This window comes from Rhinatrema bivittatum, chromosome 1 (genome assembly GCF_901001135.1).
Source record: "Rhinatrema bivittatum chromosome 1, aRhiBiv1.1, whole genome shotgun sequence".
NCBI lineage: Eukaryota > Metazoa > Chordata > Amphibia > Gymnophiona > Rhinatrematidae > Rhinatrema > Rhinatrema bivittatum.
In genome coordinates, this window is record NC_042615.1 from 697749503 (window position 1) to 697770912 (window position 21410).

Genomic DNA, 21410 nt, shown 5'->3' on the forward strand with positions numbered 1-21410 from the left:
CAAAGAAATGTCAGTAAATTATTTTATTTGTATAAAATTAGAAAAAAAAAAAGTTCCTTGTCCTTCTGCCCACCAGTCATGAACATGTGGGTATATTCCTCTCATCCAGCATTTTAAAACATCACATCTACATATGACATTAGAATCCAGCATGCCAGTAATCTCTGCCTCCAACTACAAAGAGGACAGTTGGTTATCACACTCCTAAAAACTTTTACAACTAGATTTTTGCTTTTTGAACTAAACCTTTTATGCTGCTGCTTTCAGGGTTGGTATATTAACTCTTGGCCTTGCACCTGTGGATGGGATCTCCTGTACAGTAGCGAGCCATTCTCTACTTGTCTGTGTTCTGATAGTAGATTGAGTCAAATGCTGACATTTATATTTCACACATTTTCTTTGTGTAGCAGCTTTTGAGCATAACTTAAGCAGCTTACCTTACCTCCTTTCACTTCATAAATAGCTCAGCCTCGATCTGCCTGGTTTTTTTTTCTACATCTGAAATGCACTTCCTGTAGTAATTCAAACTACTTCCTGAGTCATCTAAACTGCTTTTTCAATGGATCAGTCAAGAAATTCAACAAAAGTAGTATTTTCAAAATCCTCTTCCTCTGAACTGTGCAAGGGAAGCTGCAGACATCTTGCCGCCTTCTCATGATGCGTCGGGAGTTTGGAGAGACAGTGTTTCAAGCTGAGCCATCACATTTACCAGGCTTTCCAAGCATTAAAAGAAAATCATGAAAATGCAGCCATTAGAAACAAGTTAGCTTGTGAAGGGTCGTTGCCTAATATTAGGAAGAAACCTGTTTCAGAAAACACGGTATACATGCAGTGATACTCCTGAATTTATTCCTTTGTTAGATGATGACAATAATACAGAGTTTTTACCTGAGTCATATGAGGAAGGAGCGTTAGAATCAGGTGATGAGGAAAAGGATTCAATTCACCTTTTTCATAAGGAGGACATTTCTGCTGTAATTGCACAGGTTACATCAGCTCTTAGATTTTCAGAGGATACTGTTGAGGAAAGTCCATTCTGGGATCCAATCTTGAGAGGTTCAAGAAAGGAAAGATGTCACTTTCCCTTTACATTCTGAGCTTAAGGATATGTTTTATTCAGAATGGAATGCCCCCTGAATCCGTTTACAAAAGACCTAGATTGGAGGAGAAGTCCATTAACGGCTATTAATCAAGTTTACTTAGGGAATAGCCACTGCTATTAATTGCATCAGTAGCATGGGATCTTCTTAGTGTTTGGGTAATTGCCAGGTTCTTGTGGCCTGGTTTGGCCTCTGTTGGAAACAGGATGCTGGGCTTGATGGACCCTTGGTCTGACCCAGCATGGCAATTTCTTATGTTCTTATGATAACCACTCCCTTCTGAGTCCCAAGAGACTTTCTTTAAATTTCTTAAAGTGGATGCTATTGTTACTGCAGTTTCCAAAAGGACCACAATTCTTTGGAGGGAGGAATGGCTTTGAGGGATGCTCAAGGTAGGAAAATAGAGCTGCTCCCCCTACCCAAGCGAAATAGATCCTCCGCCCGGGCTTAAAATGCTGACAGCCTGGGCGGAACGCGGCAGGAGTGCTGGAGTCAGTGGCACTGGCACCGGTATGCTTCCCCCGGGTCCTGAAAGAGGAAGTGGTGAGCAGTAGGTGCGTGCACAGGAAGAAGAGACCATGCTAGTGCGGGCAGCATCGGCCCGAGGAAAAGAAGAGAGGCGCAGCCTGAAGGATGAGCAGTGTGGCTCGGAGTAAAATGAGGAACAATGTCAACCACTGCTACCGATGGGACTCCTTTCTCCGGCGAGGGCTGAAAGTGAAGGAGGTTGCTGCTGCTGCTGCTAGTTCGGGGGAGAGGGGAGAGTGAGTGAATGAACAAACATATATGTTTGACATCCTGTGTGTGTGTGTGAGTGAGATAGCATGTATGTAAATGATTGAGAGCCTGTATATGTGAGAGTATGTTTGTGATTGAGATTCTTTGTGTGTGAGAGAGATCATGTGTATGTATGATTAAGAGCCTGTGTGTGAGAGAGAAAGACATCATGTATGTGTGTGTGATTAAAGTCTGTATGTGTAAGCGTGAAAAGAAAGACTGCATGTGTGAAAATGTGTAATTAAGAGCCTATATAAATGAGAGAGAAAAAGCATGTGTATATGTGAGCGATTGAGAGCCAGCGTGAGAGAGAGAGGCGAAAGTTGCAAGCAAACCATCCCTCCTCCTGCTAATTCAAAACCATCTCAAGGCACCTGGATATCAAACATTCCCAGGTATGCAGAGCAAAAAAAATGTTGGATCCTTATTTTTCATTACTGGGTCTTTGTGTCTGCTATTTTGAAATATTTTATTGGTATCTAGAAATTTTTGATATGAATTTTTAATTATTGGATATTCCATTCATCAGCTGTTCTGAAATCTGTTCTTTTTGTTAGTATGGTTTTAGTGCTACTGATTTTATATTTCTTGATTTGTTTTATAAGGATGGGTGATGTTTCTTTTTTTCCTTTGTTACACTGCATACAGAGACTCTGGCTTGTTGCAGTTTCCAAGTCAGTTTTTGTCTGCATGCTTCTAGTTAAGCATTTTGATCACTTTATTCTTTGTTAGGTGAGGGTCTGCACATGTGATTCAGGTGAGGTTTTCTGCTGGCATTTAGTTTCTGTGAAGGGCTCTATAGCAGCTTGACTTGGTCCATTTTCCTAATAGGAGATGTATTGGTGTCTTAAGGCCTGGTATAATATTTTCAGTTGCCTTTTCTTAGGTAAGGTGGTTACTGTTTAAGTGCTGGAAATTGGTGCTGTTTTGGTGTGGGATGTTTTACTATTTATGCAATTTCTGTTCAGGCAGAATATGTATCTTTTCCTTGTCATTCTTAACAATAAAAATAATATTGGACCTTTATTTTTTTATTTATGCCGTGAATTGTAATGAGCAGTGTGTCACACATGTGAGCATGGTCTGTCAGGTGTGTCATGATGGGGAAAAAGGTTGAGAACCACTGGCTTATATGATACACTTATATGATATGCTTAGGCTTTCAACCAAATCTCTAGCTCTGTCCGTGGGAGCCAGAAGACTCTATGGTTTCGAAGTTGGGCAGTGGATTCAGGTTCAAAATCTAGGCTAGTAAGTTACTTTTCAGAGTCAAAATGCTATTTGGAGAAGAATTAGATAAGCTTATGAAAGGCTTTGGAGAAGCAAAGATTCACAAAATACCGGAGGACAAACCAAGACAGTTTTTCTGCATTAATCGTAGTAAGAATTTATTTTCTGTAGATAGATCATGTTCTCCTAATCATAATTTTCAACAATCTTACAGAACAAGGGTTATAGTTCATTGCTTTCATGGAGTTAAAAGACCAAGTACAAATTAATCTCACCCAACTACTTCCAAGAAATGCACAATGAAATATAAAGATCCACTCCTTGTAATTTCCAATTGGCAGTCGCCTTCAGAGATTTGCCAAGGAGTGGATCCAAATAACATCCATTTTGGATACTCCATAATTTTTGTTACCAATAAAAGACCATTTTTTGTCATCCCCGGTAGGCTCCTTACAAAAGTTGCCCACAATTCAGGAAATGCTGAAAAATTAATAGTTCTAGATGCAATTTGCCCTGTCCTTTTGTCCAACACCGCAAAGGAGGATATTCAATTTATTTTGTAATCTCAAAGAAAGATGGAACTTAGTCCAATTCTGGATCTGAAAGATGTAAACAGAAGCCTCATTGTTTCCATATTAAAGTGAGGGATATTCAGAACTTTGATAGCTTCTGTAAGACAAGGAGAATACCTTGCATCTCCTGATCTCAAGGAGGCTTATTTTCGCGTTCCTGTGCTGGAGAGTTTTCAAAAGTATTTCCGTTTTTGCATCCTCAGCAAACATTTTTAGTTCAAAGCCCTACCATTCGGATTAGCAACAGCACCCAGAACATTTACAAAGGTTATGATAGTAGTTGCAGCATTCCTTCGCAAATGGGATTAGAGTGCACCCATCCGATGTCACCCATGTATGAGGACTGACATCCTACTGTCCTTGGACAACACATGTTACAAGTAAGCAACTCGGCTTTATCTTGGTTTTCTTCCTTTTTAACTAATCCTGGTGTATTTTCAAGATCAATTACATTGGCTTCTAGGGTGCCTCAAAGCTCCATTCTATCTCCAGTATTGTCCAGTATTGTTTTGGCTTTCTTAGCAGCTGTGATTATTAAGGGATTGGGTGCTATGTATATGTAGATGACATAGCCTGGTTCTGACCAGTATATTCAATAAACTATGGACATGTTTGTGATGAATAACTGCCCAATTTCTGTTGCTTGCTAGCTTGTTGATGCCATATTAAAATCAAACCCTGAAAAATCATCTATGCTCTGGGTATCATTTAAGACCATTAATACATTTGACTAGTTTGGAGGTATTTTTGGATGCCTCATTGATGCTGATGCCACAGATTTATGCAGTACATGCTGTCTGTGTTGTATCACCTTTGTTTAATCCCATCAATTGAACATTTTTTGATCATTCTTTAGAAACTAATAAACTGGATTACTGCAAATCTGGGTTTGCTACAGGCAAGTCTTAAGTGTCTTCAGTTACTATAAACTACAGTAGCCAGACTACTTGTAGGCTGTCTTATTTCTGATATTTAAGTGTTTGCATAGAATGAAACCTCAATATCTGGCAGAGAAGTAAGCCTTATGTGTAGGCTGATCAAGCAGCTTCAATCCTGTCAGCAGAATCTCTTGGTGTTTCTCTTATTGTCTTTGGTGCACTTGTCTACTAGATAGTAAACTTTTAGCTTTGCTGCCCCTTCCTTGTGGAATAATGTTCCATAAGAATTAAGAGATGAGTGGAATTGTCTGGTTCAGGAAGAAAGTCAACAATTAGATATTTTTATCAGCTTTTGGAACTGCAGATTAGTGTCTCTTGCTCTGTCATAAGCTGTAAGCTTTCTTAGACAGAGATTTCCCTCTGGGGATGAGGTTTGATGACAGTTTTGTATGTTGACATTTTATGTACATTTTTTAATATGTAACTTGCCTTAATATCTTTTGATTTAAAGGGAAGTAATTAAAGTAAGTAAATGGAGATCTGGGTAATGCTTGTAGCTCAGTGGAATTCCAGTGGCATGTCCAATAGATTAGAAGAGGCCAGACCACTTCTTAATTCTAAGTTGGCTGCACAAATATGCCTTCAGTCAGAAGTTTTGCATTTTAGGTTTTTATGGATGTTTAAATTGCTAACTGCGTAGAAATGCTGATAGGCGGCACAGAAATGTCTTAAATGCTTTAGTGTATCACTTAAAACAGTATAAAACCATATCGTAAAAAAGTATATTAATATTTTGTATTTTTCATATACATGTATATGCAAGCACAACATGTTGTTCTATCTTTTCAATTTTAATTTAAAAAAACAAAACAATTCTGGGAATTTTTTAGGTTTTATCTTCCAAACATATTTAAAAGGGGTTAAAATTGGGATAAAAGGAAGAAATGAAAAATTGGTTGAAACCGGAAAATTATATCTATAAAGTTATTCGCTGTGGTGTAGCTAGAATGAGAAGTGTGTTTTAAACACCAGCAGTGACAATATGAGATATAATGAGTGAAACATGAAACCACAGAAGCATTTGTACTGGAACACTTCATGACCCAGGATCAATTCCCGGCCAATGCATCAATTGTGATATTTTGCCGCTGTTATCATGAAAATACAGAAATATGTTCTTCTGGAGACCTCATTTAAGATCGCATGTAAAACCATTGTTTGCATCTGCCTATTAAAATTGCATCTAGTTGGAGTGGAAACCATATCCCCTGAGAGAACCCAGCAGAAGGCAAAACAAAGGCCTTTGTTGTGGTCTTTCTAAGGACATTTGGGGCTGGTTTAAAGACATGGTTTGGACATCTTTTTATGAGAAACTGCCAGTTTTTCCAACAGATAACCTTTTTTGGGGGTCTTTCATAAGGATATACTGGGTTGTTTTCTATGTTGGACTAATAATATCTTTGTGCAACTGTGATTGTTAGCTGATGTGTTAGTAACATCTTTTTGTATAGTTCGGATTCGTGTGTTGAAAAAAATTGATATAGTAGCTAAAATATTTTGCTACTCGATATATTTACTGCTTATATATATGTTTACAAATAAATGAATGGGTTTTGAGTGAGTGGTGTGAATGTTTGTTTCTGATTTGATATATCCCATTAAAAAAGAGAGAGTGCAACCTTTAGACTAGATGATTGGGGGGGGGGGACCGACAATTGCTCAGAAGTGCATGGTTTGGAATGATGTACCTCTGAAGGATACTAAGGGCTGGATTTTAAAAGCCCTGCAGGCGTAAATCCAGCTGGATTTACACGCGCAGGGCACTTGCGCGCCGGTGTGCCTATTTTGCATAGGCCGCCGGCACGCGCAGAGCCCAGGACGCGCATAAGTCCCAGGGCTTCATAAAAGGGGCGGGGAAGGGGTGGTTCGGGGCGGGACCAGGGGGCGTGGCGCCAGCCCCTGGTGGCGTGGTTGAGGCCTCCGGACCAGCCCCCGGGTCGGGGTGATAGCGCACCAGCAGCCCGCTGGCGTGCGCAGATTTACACCTGCTTTCGGCAGGCATAAATCTGGCAACAAAGGTAGGGGGCGGGTTAGATAGGGCCGGGGGGTGGGTTAGGTAGGGCCGGGGGGTGGGTTAGGTAGGGGAAGGGAGGGGTGGAAAGAAAGTTCCCTCCGAGGCCGCTCTGATTTCGGAGCGGCTTTGGAGGGAACAGGCAGCGCGCGCCGAGCTCGGTGCGCGAAAGTTGCACAAATGTGCACCCCCTTGCGTGCGCCAACCCCGGATTTTATAAGATATGCGCGGCTACCCGCGTATCTTATAAAATCCAGCGTACTTTTGTTCCCGCTCGCGCAAATTTATAAAATCTACCCCTAAGAGAGCAGGGAAAATAGGGCATCCCAGTAGAAAGTGGACCAGGGTTCTTTAAGTAAAGTGCAGAAAGATTACAAATTACCCCTGTCAACTGAAGAGCAGGTTATTAATACAAACAAAAAAGCCATACTTTGAAATGTTTGGATTCAAATGCTAGAAGTCTAAAAAAATAAGATGGGAGAGTTAGAGTGTATAGCACTGGATGAAGAGATTGATATATTTGGCACCTCAGAGACCCGGTGAAAAGAGGAAAACCAGTGGGATACTGTGATACCAGGTTACAAATTTTATTGGAATGATAGGATGGATCAAATTGGTGGAGGGGTTTGGCACTATGTTAACGACAGCATTGAGTCAAACAGGATAAAAGTTCTGCAGGAAACAAAATGTAATGTTGAATCTTTATGGATAGAAATTCCAGGATTAAAAGGGAATAAAATAGTAGTGGGGGTGTATTACCATCCACCTGGCCAGAATGAACTAACAGACAATGAAATGCTAAAAGAAATTAGGGAAGCTAACAAAATTAGCAAAGCAATGGGTGATTTCAATTACCTCAGTATTGACTGGGGTGAATGTTACATCAGGACTAGAGAAGTAAAGTTCCTAGATGAAATAAATGACTGCGTCATGGAGTAGCTGGTACAAGAAACAAGAAGAGGGGAAAATGTTTTAGACCTAGTCCTCAGTGGAACACAGGATTTGGTGCAAAAGGTAACAACAGTCTCTTGGCAATAGTGATCACATTATTATCAAATTTGTCTTAACTGGAGGGAGCGCAAAAAAGATCTACTCCGACAGCATTTAATTTTCACAAAGGTGACTATGATAAAACAAGGAAAATGGTTAGGAAAAAACTGAAAGGCACAACTGCAAAGATTAAAGGCCGGATTTTAAAAGGCCTGCGCATGTAAACACGTGGGGTTTATGTCCGTGGCCGGGCCTTGTGCATGCTGCGTAAATTTTCAAAGGGGCCCAGCCCCTTTGAAAACCCTGGTACGCGCACAAATGCCGGGCCTCTTCAAAGGGGGGGTAGGGAGCGGGCCGGGACAGTGCCATTGTACACTGTCCCAACGCTGCTGGTGTGTGCACAACTTACTTCAGCTCTGGCCGTGAGGTAAGTTATGAAATAAAAAAATTGGTAGGGTTTAGGGAGGAAATTTAGGTATGGGGGCAGGGAAATTCCAATTAAGGAGCGGACTGGGAGGAAGGCCCAATTGCATTGCTGCACAGATATTGCAAAAGTTTACCCCCCCCCCCCCTTTGCGAGCGCTGCCCGCAAATGCGCGTGCGATCACCTGACTTTATAACATGCGCACCAGGAACTGCGCGCACATGGATGCACGCGCATCTTTAAAATCTACCTTTGAGAGTTTAGCTCAGGCATGGATGCTTAAAAAATTACCTTCTTGGAAGCGCAGACCAGATATATTCCATGCATTAGAAAAGGTTGAAGGAAGGCTAAATGACTACCGGCATGGTTAAAAGGTGAGGTGAGAGAGGCTATAATATCTAAAAGAACATATTTCAAGAAATGGAAAAGGGAGCCAAATGAAGAAAACAGAAGACAGCATAAGCTCTGGCAAGTCAGATTTAGGTGACCAAGGGGTAAAAGGAGCACTTAAGGATGACAAAGCCATAGCAGAGAGACTAAATGAATTCTTTGTTTTGATATTCACTGAGGAGAGAGATCCACCAGAAATGATATTCAAAGGTTATGATTCAGAGGAACTGAAACAAATCTCAGTGAACCTGGAAGATGTAGTAGGGCAAATTGACAGAGTAGCAAATCCGCTGGACCCAGATGGTAGACATCCCAGAGTGCTGAAAAAACTGAGAAATGAAATTGCAGACCTGCTATTGGAAATTTTGTAAGCGATCAGTAGCATCATCATCTATAGTATCTGAAGACTGAAGCGTTGCCAGTGTAATGTTAGTTTTTAAAAAGGGGTCAAGAGGTGATCCAGGAAATTATAGACCAGTGAGTCTGATGTATGTGCCAGGCAAAATGGTAGAAATTATCATTAAAAATAAAATTGCTGAACATATAGATAGGCATAGTTTAATGGGACAAAGCAAACATGGATTTAGCCAAGGGAAGTCTTGCCTTACAAATTTGCTGTATTTTTTTGAAGGTGTAAATAAATATGTGGGTATACTGTATCTGGATTTCCAGAATGCATTTGACAAAGTTCCTCATGAGAGGCTTGTTAGGAAATTAAAAAGTCATAGGATAGGGAGTAATGTTCTGTTGTGGATTGCCAATTGATTAAAAGATGGAAAGCAGAGAATAGGGCTAAATGGGGAATTTTCCCAGTGGAAAAAGGTGAATAGTAGAGTGCCCCAGGAATCTGTTCTGGGACCACTGCTTTTTAATATATTTATAAATGACCTGGAAATGGGAACAAGTGAGGTGATCAATTTTGCAGATGACACAAAATTATTCAACATTGTTAAATCACAAGAGTATTGTGAGAAATTGTGTAGTTTGTGAAAATGTTTGGTCATTCAGTGAAACATACATTAATGGGGGGCCATTTTAAATGCCACACTGCTCAAGTGATTTATGCAATTTTATGTCAGTGTCTCAATTTATACATTGGCCACTCTAAATTGTCAATTAAAACTTGGAATGTACAACACAAGAGTTGCATACGAACGGCCAAAATGGATGCTCCTATTGTACAACATTAGATAGAGAAAAAGCATACAATTCAACAATTAAAATTCTTTGTTTAGCAATTCATTAGGAAGCGAGTGGAGCATTTCCCTCTTTCTATTACAGAGAGAGCAATTTTACATTTTTAAATGGCAATCTGTTTCTCCTTTGGGGCTCAATTAAGGTGTGGAGTGGGAAGCTTTCTATTAGTCTCAAAGATTGTTTTTGACACCAGATGACATACACAACATATTCATTTTTTTTCTTTTTAGGGGGGGGTGTCAAATACTTTGCTACCCATTTGGTATGAATGCTTTTTTGGAACTGGGTCTCCGTGCCCGGCTTCTCATGAGGCGCTTTCAGATGTATGTTTAGTTAAGGTTCAGTTGTGTAGTGATTTAAAACTGTATGGTCTGGTTTCAGGATTAGTATGTTGGTTTTTTTTTTTAATATAAACTTTTATTGACCAGAAGAACATGCCATACTGGGTCAGACCCAAGGGTCCATCAAGCTAGCATCCTGTTTCCAACCGTGGCCAATCCAGGCCATAAGAACCTGGCAAGTACCCAAAAACTAAGTCTATTCCATGTTACCGTTGCTAGTAATAGCAGTGGCTATTTTCTAAGTCAACTTAATTAATAGCAGGTAATGGACTTCTCCTCCAAGAACTTATCCATTCCTTTTTTAAACACAGCTATACTAACTGCACTAACCACATTCTCTGGCAACAAATTCCAGAGTTTAATTGTGCGTTGAGTAAAAAAAAACTTTCTCAGATTAGTTTTAAATGTGCCACATGCTAACTTCATGGAGTGCCCCCTAGTCTTTCTATTATCCGAAAGAGTAAATAACTGATTCACATCTACTCGTTCTAGACCTCTCATGATTTTAAACACCTCTATCATATCCCCCTTCAGCCGTCTCTTCTCCAAGCTGAAAAGTCCTAACCTTTTTAGTCTTTCCTCATAGGGGAGCTGTTCCATTCCCCTTATCATTTTGGTAGCCCTTCTCTGTACCTTCTCCATCGCAATTATATCCACCTGGTGTCTGCTTTCAAATATATGTAAGGGTATACTTTATTTAACCAAAGGAGTCCTGCTTTTGCAGCCATCTGCTCAAGGGTTCCCATACTGCATTGAAGGAGTGTAGCCTATCCTGTCGTAGTGCAGTGAGATGAGCCATATGATAATGGGAGTGTAACCTATGAATCACCATTGGCAATGAAGGAGGGTTAGGTAACTTCCAAGCTCTTGCCAGTTTGCATCTGGCTGCTATACATACTTGTGTGTAGAAGGTTTGGGTTGACTTGTCCATTCCATCAACTGGTAGGTTTAACAGTGCATGTTTAGGGTCCAATACCATTCTGCCCCCCACTAGAGTATCCAACCACCTTTGGGTAATACCACCACATATGAGCATAAGAACCCACCTGGCCGCAGTTCCGCCAACATTTGTGTGTTACATGTGGAAACATGGCATGCAATTTAACCGGGGTCAAGTGCCAACGATATAGCAATTTAAAGCAATGCTCCTGTATCGCTACAGAGAGAGCTTTTTGCTACTCTAAAGAACACTACATCCCACTCATCCTCGCTAAGAATGGCTCCTAAATCCTGTGACCATGCTGCAATGTGTGAAAAAGTATAGGGAGAGTGCATGTTGAGAATGGTGTATATCTTTGATATCACCCCTTTAATTTTGCCAGCATACTCACAGTATGATTCAAACAAGGACTTAGATCCACGTAAAGTCTGGGTCGCCTGCAAAGCTTAGAAAATGCTGCTCACAGTCTGTATATTTTCCATGAAAATCAGCTAAAGTCATCAGTTCACCCTCCTTCCAAAGGTGTCCAATACAGGCATTACCCTTGTCAGCCCATAGGGAGAAAATTTGTGATTCTATGCCCGCTGGGAAACAAATATTATGAAAAAGGTATGAGAGCTGGAAGTATTTGAAAGGGCCCACCAGTTTTGCCTTCCACTGATTCCAAACTTTAAGTGTATTTCCTAACGCCAGTGGCAAATACTTCACTGGTCTCCATGTCTGTTTGGGCTGCCACAGGAGTGCCTGCAACGGCATCGCCCCAACCATTGCTTGTACCAGACGGACCCATTGCTTAATATCCATCTGATGATAAGCATCCACAAGGGCCCGAAGTTGTTCCGCCCCAAAATACCATTGCAGGTTAGGGACGCCCCCTCCCCCATTTTTTTCTGGGAAGATATAAAACTGCCCTAGCAATGCAGGGTGGCTTTTTTTTTTCCAAATGTAATCAAAAAATGTTTTCTGCCAGACCTTCAGCATGGAGGTTGAGATGTGAATGGGTAATATGGAGAAAAAATACAGTAAGCGGGGCAAAACATTCATCTTTATAACCGCAATACGGCCCACCCAGGAGAATGAGCCGGGGCGGTATTTAGCTTAAAATAATCTTGGAGCCCCTCCTCTAGGCGAGTCAGAAAATTAGTATCTCTTAAAAGGCTTCATTTAGTCTCCAGAATCTTTGTCCGGGGAGGGGAGACGCTAATTGCACCTCCAACCAGACAGGCGCATGGTCTGTCCAGGTAATGGATGCTATGTCCACCTTAGTCACTCTATTCTGTAATTGGGGGGTCAACCAAGAAATAATCAATTTGGGAGTAAGATTAATGTGCATGGAAGTAGGAGTAGCTATGTGATTTATTTATTTATTTATTTAACATTTTTTATATACCGAAATTCTAGCAACAATGTTGCTAATCATTTCGGTTTACATATAACATTGGAGTGACTTAACATGCGAGTCTTACATGGAACAGGAAAATGAACTTGGAGACAATTGAATAAATACTAATAACAAATAACATTAAAACAACAACAGTAGTAGGATGTCTTTGCCGCCATATATCTTTCAAATCCCACCGTGTTATCGGTGCTTTAAGGGAACAGCAGGCTTGCCTTGAGGTGATAGCGCCTTGTGAAGAATTATCCAAGGCGGATTATATGTTAAATTAAAGTCCCCCCCTCCATTTTAAAATCCCTTCAGCATGTTTTACCAGTAAAGTATCCATGTCTTGGAAAAAGGGACCTTGTCCCGTATTGGGAGCATATAGACAAACTAGCGTAATGATTTCCTGTCCCAAACCCAATTTTAAGATAACATATCTTCCTAGTGGGTCATTGATTTCGACTCTCACTTCATGTATAAAATCCCTTGCTATCAAAATACCTACCGCCGTATATTTCTCTTCTTTAGTACTTGCCGAGAGGTATCTGTGAGGAAATTGCCTAAATGCTAGAAGATGTTCGTGCCTTTTGCGTAAGTGGGTTTCTTGCATCATTGCTGTTGTCGCTGTATTAGCCAGTAGCTCCTGTTCCAATAGGAAACGTTTATGATGGTGATTTAACCCTTTCACATTACCCGATACAATGCGTTCTACCCTTGCCATGATTGAAGTTCAAAAAGAGCTCCCATACAGCAATATAGTAATCCCCACACCAGCCATAAACCCATCCCCATTATGCAGACATTATTAAACCAACTACCTGGAGAGTCCCCCCTGATTACCCCACCGAACCACCCAGGTGGTTATCTCCTGTCTGGGGTGGGCACCCAGTGCTGTTGGGAACAGCCCATCTGGGTCTCTCCCCCCAGAACACACAATATTTTTGCATGAAGAACTTATCTATCGATAAAAGATATTATTAAGAACCCGGAAAAAAACAAATCCTGAAGCTGCAACATGATAGTGAAAGAGGGCCTTGCGTAGATCCAACTCTGTTTCCCATCATATTCAAATACGCCCTTGAGAGGTATCTCACATATAGGAGCAGAAATAGTCTATCAATCTTAAGCCTTGATCTGATAGTGCAGATCTGGAGTTCTCAGAGTGTCTATGCAAGCGCCTTCCTCACTGGCATAGAGTTAGTAATCAATTCTCTGTGGTTTAGTCAATTCTTAGCAGTAGCGATGTTTGGCCTAAATCCAGCCTTATCCAAGGCCTCTGCTGCTTCAGACAGTGTTTTCACTCAATGAGTCGTTCTGTTTATCATGAATTGGAGTCCAAGTGGGAAGGTCCATCTATAGCGAATGTTCTCTGCTCTCATGAAAGATATTGCCTCATGTAGTTCGAATCGCCTCTTCAACGTGGACGATGCCAAATCTTGATAAATGCTCAGGGAGTGGTCCTCCCATGCCCAAGTGTTTTTCTTTTTAGCGGCTTCCAGTATTTGTGCTTTTTGCACATAACTATGGAAACAGATAATAATGTCTCTTGGTCTAGCATCTGTCCTCGGACCCAGAGCTCGATGTGCCCTTTCTATTTTAATGCGCTTTTTGCACATAACTATGGAAACAGATAATAATGTCTCTTGGTCTAGCATCTGTCCTCGAACCCAGAGCTCGATGTGCCCTTTCTATTTTAATGTCTTTTGATGTATCAGCCCCATCTCTGTTAGGTGGGTTTCCTTCTTGCAGTATGGCTTTACACACTTTCTCAGCCACCTCCTGAGCATTAGCATAGTTGGCAGAGTCAGGTACTCCCTGAATTCGAATATTACACCTTTTGAGACCTAATCTCTAGGACTTCAATTTTGTCTTGAAAGTTGGATAACTCCTTTTCCATCGAGCTGTGCTGTGCAGTTAATTTATTCAACGCTGCTGCGTGGTTGTCTGAGCGCACATCAATATCATCAACTCTGTATCCCAGCGTTATAAGATCTTCCCGCAATTCAGTTATAGAAGTTAATAGTTCTTTTTTATGCAGTTTAAAATCTGACCTGATTTCCAGAAACCAACCCCAAATCTCTTCTTGTAGTTGTGGGATGACTGGCGCTATCTTGTAAATTTAACATGGCGCTGCCTAGTGCGGCCTGCTCGGGCCTGTCCACGCCTTCATCAGCCAGCTCTGGCAGCAGTTTGCTAAACAAAAACTGCTTTAAATCTGTAGTTTTCCTCTTCACCATCTCGACTGTGTTAGCTGCACTTAAGTGTCTTGGCAAGCCGGGTTCAGGATTAGATTTTTCATCTTAATAAAGTTCTGGTGGGGAGAGCTCCGTTCTCATGCGGCCATTCCCGTTGCTGGCAGAAGAACGCCCCCCTAGTATGTTATTTGATCAAGAGTGGGCAGTAAGTTATTGAGCATTGTACATTTCATTTTCAATGGCGATGGGATGTTAATTCCTCTTGTGACTTCAAGGATTAATTGTGCACATCTGACTTTGGGCACAAGTGTCTCTATGAAGATTACAGTTCCATTCATTTGTTGAATTTGTACTCTTAGTTAGTGTTCTCAAATCTCCATGGTCATTTGGAACTACTTGGCTATGTTCATAATTCCCTGAGTAAGCCCATTACACGGCAAAACAAAGGCCTTTTTTGGGGTGTCTAAGCACTGAACAACCATATTGGAGATCTCCAGGATGGAACAAGACCAATTGGATTTATATTTTGAGTTTAAATATTGTTAATCATTTCCATTGGAACCTAATAACCCAAAAAAGGGGATCTAAGCACTAAGCCACCATAGTGGAGGCCTTCAGTACTGAACGACACCAGTGGGGTTTACACTTTTAACTTATGTACTGTTCATCATTTCTATTGGAATTTACTAATTAAGTTATAGCAGGATTTAACCCATGGGCCAACGAACTAATGATTCAACCAATTTAGTTAATATTGCTGTATCTGAATTTTTGCATATTTTGTTTCTGCAGTGGCATTCTAGAAGAAGGTACTTGCAGGATATGTATTTTTTTTTTTTTTTTTTTACTTTTGGTATATATTTTAGTAATTGTGTGAGTGGGGTTGTATGGATGTGTTTTGTTTTTTTTAATTAAATTTTAAGATGTGGTTTTAAAGTATATTGGGAATTAGCATGAGTTTGAAAATGTGTATCAATATTTTGTGCTTTTTGTGTGATTTAATAGAAGCTTTTTTGTACTAATAAAGTTGTTAGTTAAATATTTCTTTTAGGCTTATGTAATGATTTTGTGATTTGATGTTTTTCAGAAAGGGCTTTCAGCCTTTTCTGGTTGCGTATATTACTTATTTATTAATCCCCTATAGTTAATAGGGTTAGTGCCTTTGTATCTTGCTATATTTATATGTTTGTATATATGTATACGTATGCTACGGCTGGCACATAAAACGAAACATCGACGTCCGGATCCATTCCCCAGGAAGAATAGACAGCGAAGCGGCCACAGAACCAAGAAACATCAGTTCCTTCAGCGTCTGGGCCTCTTCTGCCACAACCTTTGATACCAGATCCTCCACAGGGCTCTGTGCAGGATCTGGCACCTCAGCCACCGCTTACAACTGCTCTGGTTCCATCAGTTGTAATGCCGGAATTGTCTGACCTCATCAGACAAGCGGTTATACAGGCTTTAAAGGATCAACAAATAACTCCGGCGGTCCCGCCGATGCACAGAGCATCGATGCTGGTAAATTTACCAATGCTGGTGTCGATGTCGACACCGAGGACAAGTATGGAATCGATGACTGCACCGAGATTCATCACGGCATTGACATCCATTTATGCACAAATACCATCGACCTCTTCGAGGCCGATCTCGCTGTCAGTACCGTCAACATCTTCGACACCGTTGCGGGCACTTCTAACAACGCCTACATCGATACCAACCACTATTCCATCGATGCAACCACCATCTGAAGATCCTGAACCCCATGATCTGGCATTTTTTCAGCGTCTTTTACAAAGATATCAAGATGTAATCGGCAAACTTCCACCAAAAACATTGGAGGATGCTTCTCCATTAATCCCCTCTGATGATCCACAGCCAGGCCCTTCAGGCCTTCATCACCCACTGAGGTCTCCCCCACGATCTCCATATAGAGACGATCCAGATGACTCTTGGGATGATCAGCAGACTGACACATCTTCTGAGGACTTCATGTCTGAGCCTTCACCTCCAGACCAAAGAAAAAAAGTCCCACCAGAAGATTTATCTTTTTCCACCTTCATACAGGACATGGCAGACACCATTCCATTTAAGCTTATTGCAGAACAAGATACAAGGCAACAAACTTTAGAAGTCCTTCAGTCCTTGCTTTGGTGGCAAGTATTGGAATAGCCAATACTTGCCACCAAAGCAAGTATTGGCTGTTCCAATACATGAAGTACTCTTGGATCTCCAACACCAGATTTGGGAGCACCCATGTTCTGTCTCAGCAGTAAACAAGCATGTAGACACTACATATTTGGTACAGGCAGCTCCAGGATACCAAAAACCACAGCTACCACATCAATCTGTGGTAGTGGAATCTGCCCAGAAAAAATCTAAGCGTATCCGCCCACACTCATCAACTCCACCGGGTAAAGAGCACCGGTTTCTGGATTCCCTTGGAAGAAAGGTGTATCAAGGCGCCATCCTGAATGCCAGAATATCTTCTTATCAACTGTATATGACACGGTATCAGAGAAATCTCTGGAAGCAGATGGAAGAATTTGTCACTTCTTTACCTACACAATTTCAGGAGGCAGCACAGGCCATAGTCCATAAAGGCCTAGAAGCTGGAAAACATGAGGTGAGGGCGGCCTACGACAATTTTGAGACGGCTTCCAGAACAGCAGCTGCTGGAATCACCGCTCGTAGATGGGCATGGCTTAAGGCCTTGGACCTCAGGCCTGAGGTCCAGGATAAACTTGACGACTTACTGTGTGTGGGGGACAACTTGTTTGGCGAAAAGGTCCAAGATGCTATACAACAGCTTAAGGAGCAAACCGAGACCTTACGTCAGTTGTCACAGGTTCCACAAGAACCCTCTACACAACCTCCTCGTCGACAACCTAGGAGAGAAACCAGGCGCCCATACTACAGGCCAAGGCGATACTACCCCCAAGCCTCTAGGGGTAGGTCAACTAGGCCACAACAGCATTCCCAAGCCAGACAGCCAAGAACTACTCGCCCGCAACCTCCTCCACAGACAGGCCCAGCTGCGGGCTTTTGAAATACAGGCCAGAGAACAAGTTCATCTCCTGAATCCTCGACCAGACCTGTCAGTAGGAGGAAGAGTATCCTGTTTTCACACACATTGGCTAAGAATAACATCAGACCAATGGGTTCTCTCCATAGTCTCTCGAGGTTACAAACTCAGTTTCCTCTCAATTCCACCAGAATCTCCACCGAGTTTCTTTCCACAGCAAGAATCTCAACTAATTCATCTACAAACAGAATTATCCATCCTTCTGAGAGCCAGGGCTGTACAGTTAGTGCCCCGGCTCAGCAGGGCAGAGGATTCTACTCCCGTTATTTCCTCATTCCAAAGAAAACAGGAGGCCTATGTCCCATCCTAGACCTCAGAAATCTCAACAAATTTCTGAAAAAAGAAAAGTTCAGGATGGTTTCTTTAGGCACCATGCTTCCACTTCTTCAAACAGGAGATTGGCTTTGTTCTCTGGATCTTCAAGATGCTTACACTGACATTCCAATATTCCCTCCTCATCGCAAGTACCTACGCTTCATGGTGGGCCATCAACATTTCCAGTACAGAGTTCTGAAATTCGGACTAGCCTCTGCTCCCAGAGTCTTCACAAAATGTCTGGCAGTAATAGCAGGACACTTGCATAAACAGTGTCCATGTCGTTCCATATCTAGATGACTGGCTCATCAGAAGTCAATCTCAACAAGGAGCTCTCACTTCTCTCAGTCGAACGATTTCTCTACTTCACTCCAAGGGTTTTCTCATCAACTATCAAAAATCCCACCTTACTCCATCTCACCTACTTCAATTCATAGGTGCAGACTTGAACACTATCCTATCAAGAGCCTTTCTACGCGAAGATCGGGCAAAGACACTTTCCCTCTTGGCAAAATCCACTTACTCACAGAAACAAGTGACAGCTCATCAATTTCTAAACTTACTAGGCCACATGGCTTCCACAGTTCATGTCACTCCTATGGCACGGCTTGCCATGAGAGTTACCCAGTGGACTTTAAGATCACAATGGATCCAAGCCATTCAACCACTATATTATCCAATTCAAGGGACCCACCAACTAAGATTATCTCTACTTTGGTGGGCAAACATGGACAACTTGCGCAAAGGCCTACCTTTTCAGCAACCAGTCCCTCAGATAACTTTAACTACAGATGCGTCCACCTTGGGTTGGGGAGCTCACATAGACAATCTCCAAACCCAGGGGACTTGGACAAACCTCGAAGCAACATTTCAAATAAATTTCCTGGAGCTTCGAGCTATAAGTTTTGCACTGCATGCGTTCAAGGACTGCCTTTCACACAAGACTGTTCTAATCCAAACGGACAACACAGTAGCCATGTGGTACATCAACAAACAGGGAGGTACGGGCTCGTATCTCCTTTGTCAAGAAGCTGCACAGATTTGGGCCTGGGCCCTAACACATTCAATGTTTCTCCGGGCCACTTATCTGGCAGGCATTCAAAATGTACTAGCGGATCGACTCAGTCGTCAATTCCAACCACACGAATGGTCCGTGGATCCCTCAGTAGCGACCAGGATCTTTCAACGTTGGGGTCAACCGACATTAGACCTCTTTGCATCACACCTGAATCACAAAGTGGACTGGTTCTGTTCTTTACACATACAGAAAAACCAGCTAGCCAAGGATGCCTTTGCTCGCCCTTGGAGCTCAGGCCTACTATATGCATATCCTCCAATACCGCTCATAACCAAAACTCTAGTGAAGCTACAACAGGACAAGGGGTCCATGATACTCATAGCCCTGTATTGGCCTCGACAAGTATGGTTTCCCATACTTCTAGACCTCTCGATCAGAGAACCAATTCATCTGGGTGTAGCTCCCACTCTCATAACTGTGGATCAGGGTCGATTGCACCATCCCAACCTTCAATCCCTATCCCTGACAGCATGGATGTTGAAAGCTTGATTTTACAGCCACTCAATCTTTCATCCAAAGTATCTCAAGTACTTCTAGCTTCACGCAAACCTTCCACACGAAAGAACTGTTCTTCAAAATGGAAAAGGTTTACTTTGTGGTGTAGGCAAAAGAATATTGATCCTTTCTCCTGCCCCACAACTTCTCTATTAAATTATTTATGTCATCTTTCAGACTCTGGTCTCCAGACCTTATCTGTAAGAGTACATTTAAGTGCAATCTCAGCTTACCATGACAAGATGGGAGATGCACCAATATCCATACAACCTCTTGTCAGCAGGTTTATGAGAGGTTTAACTCAACTTAAGCCACCAATTCAGCCACCAGTCACAGAATGGGACCTGAATCTGGTTTTAACGAGACTCATGCGTTCTCCCTTTGAACCCATGAATTCCTGTGATCTTAAATTTCTCACATGGAAAACTATCTTCCTCAAAGCAATTACATCTGCTAGGAGGGTTAGTGAGTTACAAGCACTTGTCACGTACTCACCCTACACAAAATTCCTTCATGACAGTGGTTCTCCGAACACATCCAAAATTCCTCCCCAAGGTATTTACGGAATTCCACTTGAACCAATCCATAGTTTTTCCAACATTCTTTCCAAGGCCTCATTCTCATCAAGGAGAAAGAGCCTTACACACCTTGGACTGTAAACGTGCATTAGCCTTTTACTTAGACCGCACTGCAGTCCCCAGGAAATCCACTTAACTGTTTGTTTCTTATGATCCAAACAAACCGGGAAAGGCAGTGGGTAAACATACTCTATCTAACTGGCTAGCAGATTGCATACTGTTTTGCTATGAAAAAGCAGGCCTTCCTCTGTAAAGGCGCATTCAGTAAGAGCAATGTCAACCTCAGTAGCACACTATCGTTCAGTGCCAATCCTTGACATATGTAAAGCAGAAACATGGAGTTCTCTTCACACCTTTGCAGCTCATTACTGTTTGGATAAAGAAGTACGACAAGATTCAGCCTATGGACAATCTGTCTTAAAGAACTTGTTTCCGGTTTAATCCCAACTCCTTCTACATCCAATCTGCTGTGATCTTCGGCTGACTCATTTTCACCAACAATTTTTTCACTGTTGCTTCACTACAAAATGACTCAGCTTGCTAATCACCCATATGTGAGGACCAGCATCCTGCTTGTCCTGGGATAAAGCAAAATTGCTTACCTTGTAATAGGTGTTATCCCAGGACAGCAGGATGTAGTCCTCATGAAACCCACCCGCCACCCCGCGGAGTTGGGTCTTATACCTTTATTTTATTTTTGCTAAAGCATATTGCTACATACGAGACTAGAGAGAGACCCCTATGGCAGAGAATATCATGGCTTGCTGGGCATGTTCAGTGGCCTCACAGGGCCAGTCAAAAGTTTCTAGAAACTTTGACAGATTTCCTGCACTATCTCACACAGCCTTATCTATAAATCTATAGAAAACGTTTTTAATCTAAAATCCCTCCCAAGTGTTATAATCTGAAATATTTATCCACAATCATCAATAATGAATATATATGACCATTGACCAAAAATAGTCTCCTGATTATATATTACCAAATTAAACTAATGCAGTCATTTATCAGTTCTATCTTTACAAATTATATCATGAAGAATATGTATCAGTTGTGTAAACCCCTGTCTCAAATTCTTCACAAATAGTACTTATAAAGCAAACCTCAAAAGTTCTTTAAAGGTGACGTTTACAAGGCAGACCCCTACAAACACCTTTGTTTCACCCTCTGTTAAGGCTTCTTCAGGTTTCTGGGTTGTGTGTTTGTTTTTTTTTAAACTTGTTACACCACTGCTGTTTTGATGACATTCCTTAAGCATTGTGAAGATGCAGTGTTGTTCAATGAAAAAAAAGTGAGCTTTCTTTAAAGCATCCACTGTAAATTAAAATAAAGCAACATTTATATGTATTTTCTACAAGATCAAATGATTT

The 21410-nt window shown here is 41.6% G+C and overlaps 1 protein-coding gene across 2 annotated transcripts in view; it reads left to right on the top strand.

Annotated features, from left to right (window-relative positions):
- Window positions 1-21410, top strand: part of JMY (junction mediating and regulatory protein, p53 cofactor) — a 231717-nt gene that overhangs the window by 13440 nt on the left and 196867 nt on the right. The window lies entirely within an intron of this gene.